This window comes from Microtus oregoni, unplaced genomic scaffold (genome assembly GCF_018167655.1).
Source record: "Microtus oregoni isolate MIOR12 unplaced genomic scaffold, Mior012 000774F_ref0000138, whole genome shotgun sequence".
NCBI lineage: Eukaryota > Metazoa > Chordata > Mammalia > Rodentia > Cricetidae > Microtus > Microtus oregoni.
In genome coordinates this window covers 27,249-31,147 of record NW_024545115.1, presented here as the reverse complement: position 1 = coordinate 31,147, position 3,899 = coordinate 27,249, and positions in this window count along the sequence as shown.

Sequence of the window (3,899 nt, the reverse complement as noted above, 5' to 3'; positions counted from 1 at the left end):
GTGTATGTACTCCTGTGAATGCCACAGAAAATGCCCACCAACTTGTGGCTTAGAGCAGCACGGATATTCTATTATATTATAATATTTTAGAGTTTGGAAGGTCAAGAATCTAGGATGAGTCACCTAGATTATGATTAAAGTGTTGACGGGAACTTCTGGAAATCCATTTCTTTTCCAGTACCTAGAGGCCTTCCACAGCCCGTTTCTTGGTTTCTGTTAGGAATTTTTCCTAGTGCGAGCTCTCTGCCAATGCAAAAATCCCAATCAAGCCAAATCACAACAAGCCAAATTAAAAATATCCAGGTTTAATGGGATTCCTGCACTCGCAGGTGGCCACGGGGGGGGGGGGGGGGTCGACCGGGAGACCGTGAACATGACCACGGTGTGGGGGGGAGAGACCACCAGGGGACCTTCTGGGGAAGCAGTTTAAGTAGCCTGGAAGAGTGGTCAAGATTTTGGCAGGCTGTCTTGACACTCCTCCAGGGAGGGGTCAAGGCTTGGCAGGCACAAGGACAGGGCCTCCAAAGATGGAGGCCAGAGACCGGGACTTGGGACTTACAGTTTCTTTGAGACAAAACATCTTTTTTACTTTCTGTTCACTTCTAGAGACTTGGGGTCCACTTAGAGAATTCTTGTCTGTGTGTGTGTGTGTGTGTGTGTGTGTGTGTGTGCGCGCGCGCTTGTCTTGGAACACATATGTACATGTGTATATGCATGTGGAAGCCAGTGACAAACCTTTGGTTTCATTTCCAAGAGCTGTCCACCTTGTTTTTTGAGACAGTGTCTCATGTGGTTGTAGTGCTTTCCAATTCGGCTAGGCTGGCTGACCAGCAAGCTACTGTGTTCTTCCTGTCACCACCCACCCAGGACTGGGGTGATAAGTGCACACCACCATGCTTAACTTTTTTTTTTCTTTTTGGTTTTTCGAGACAGGGTTTCTCTGTGGTTTTGGAGCCTGTCCTGGAACTAGCTCTTGTAGACCAGGCTGGTCTCGAACTCACAGAGATCCGCCTGCCTCTGCCTCCCGAGTGCTGGGATTAAAGGCGTGCGCCACCACCGCCTGGCCATGCTTAACTTTTTATGTGGTTGCTAAGACCAAATTCAGCTCCTTGTACATACATGATTAGTACTTCACAAATTGAGCCCTCTCCCAAGCCCATTATTATCATTATTATTTTTATTATTTATTACTATCTTTGATAGGTCTCATATAGCCTAGGCTGCCCTTGAATTCTTTAAAAAATTTTTTATTACATTTATTGTGGGGGAGGGGCCATGTTTGTGTCATAGCACACATATAAAGTCAGAGGACAAATTTTGGAAGTCAGTTCTCTTCTATCTTGTGGATTCCAGGGATTGAACTCAGCTTGTCAGACTTGGTGACAAGTAACTTTATCTGCTTACCCACCTGGCTCAGCTCCGACCTTGGACGCTATGTAGCCTAGGTAGGTCATTAACTCCCAGTTCTGTCTCTGCCTGCCTTCCAAATACTGGGGATTATAGCATGCACCACTATGACCTGCCAAAATCTAATTTTAAAATCAGTTGGGTCACAGATTAGCGACCTCAGTTCCCCTTTGCCATGTTTGTTGGCTTTTTTTTTTTTTTTTGAGACCGTGTTCCACTGTGTAGCCCTGACTGGCCTGGAAATTACTAGGTAGATCAGGCTGACTTCAGACTCATAGACATCCTCTCGCTTCTGCCTCTCAAATCTGAGATTGCAGGTATATACTACCACACCCTCCTGTTTGGTTGTTGAGACAGGACTTTCCTTATGTCACCCCAGGCTAGTCTCAAACCCACTATGTCTCCCAGGCTAGCTTTGTATTGTTGCTCTTCCTGCCCCAAGTACTTGGATTACAGACATGTACCACCGTGCACAGCTAGTCCCTTTTACCATGTAAAGTGACCTGATCGCATGTTCTGGGGATTAGAGCATGGATGTCTTGAGGGGTCCAGTTTTTGAGGCCTGCTACAAATAATGCTTATCTTTATCAGTGTACCATTACTGATACTTTAATAAGCAGGATATATTATTTTAACATTTTCCTCTTGCTTTTCATTTTGTAGAAGGATGGAGTAGTCTTTGGAGCACCGAGACTAGATGTGACTGTAGGCATATATAGCGTAGGGCAAACTTCCCCAGCTAACTGCTTCCATTCCTTTTCTCCTGGGCTCTAGCATATCTGCAGCTTCAAACAAAGTCCAGCCTGTCACAGAGGGTCATGGCACATCTGTGACTTGCCTGGGAGGACTGATGTGCAGTGGGTAGCCCTGTCACCTGCCATTCTGGAAAGCTCTGGTTATTTTTTTCAATTGTTTTTATTGAGCTATACATTTTTCTCTGCTCCCCTCCCTCCCTCTTCTCACCTCCCCCTCAACCCTCTCCCATGGTCCCCATGCTCCCAATTTACTCAGGAGAGCTTGTCTTTTTCTACTTCCCATGTAGATTAGATCTATGTAAGTCTTTCTTGGGGCCCTCATTGTTGTCTAGGTTCTCTGGGATTGTGGTTTGTGGGCTGGTTTTCTTTGCTTTATGTTTAAAAACCACCTATGAGTAATATGATATTTGTCTTTCTGGGTCTGGGTTACCTCGTTCAATATGATGTTTCTTTCTTTCTTTCTTTCTTTCTTTTTTTTTTTTTTGATTTTCGAGACAGGGTTTCTCTGTAGCTTTTTTGGTTCCTGTCCTGGAACTAGCTCTTGTAGACCAGGCTGGTCTCGAACTCACAGAGATCCGCCTGCCTCTGCCTCCCAAGTGCTGAGATTAAAGGCATGCACCACCCCCACCCATCAATATGATGTTTCTAGATACATCCATTTGCCTGCAAATTTCAAGCTGTCATTATTTTTTTCTGTTGTGTAGTACTCCACTGTGTAAATGTACCACATTTTCCTTATCCATTGCTCTGGTTATTTTTTCCACTTCGCTTTAGACATGGAAAATGCTCCTGTTGACCATTTCTTCTCGGTGGCTATGTGCTAACTACTGCTCGCAAACCATCAGGCTCTGTTGCTGGTGTGTGTGTGTGTGTACATGTGTACACGTATGTGAAGGTCAGAGGAGCATATTGGGTGTGCTCTATTGCTCTCCACCGTATTTCTTCATGAACCCGGAGCTCATATCTTCCCCCAACTCCAAGCTGGCAGGCAGCCAACCTACCCCACAGTGTTGAGGTTACAGGCACACTTGGTCATGCCCAGCTTTTTCAAAGGTGTTGGTGGTCTGAACTTGGGTCTTCGTGTTTGCTCGGCAAGCATTCTTCCCAACAGAACCATCTCCTCAGCGCCATTTTCCCCACCTTTTTCCCAAGCCTATTTCTCCCCAGTAAGATCCGGTATTACCCAAATAAGCAATACAAGGTTCTCTGACTGGCCTATGATCCCATTGCCTTATCCCAGGCTATCCTACAGCCTCATCACCATCAGTCCTGTGTAGCTCTGGCTTGCCTGGAACTTTCTCTATAGACCAGGCTGGCCTTGAATTTATGGAGATCCACCTGCTTCTGACTCCCAAACACTGTTCTGTACCACCACATCTGGCGAAGCTAAACCACTTATCAACTCCCCAAAGCATTGCTGTTTTCAGCCTCTCTGCCTCTGCTGCTGCCCTCTCTTCTGCCTAGAAATAAAACACTCCTTCAGTTTCTTACCCCTGGAGATGCCACTTGCCCCTTGAACCTCCAGGAAGCCACCCCAGACAGCTCTTGCCACTAAGCTCAGTCATGGACTCAGCGTGTGCCACCCCTTTGCTTTGTAGCATAGATTTATTGGCATTTGTTCATTTTTACTGCACTTTCCCTGCTGGCCGGAGCTGCTGGGACTCAGGAGTTATGGCTTATTGATGTCTAGTAGCCCCAAAGTGTCCCTAGACTTATTCACTGCCATCACCCAAGCCC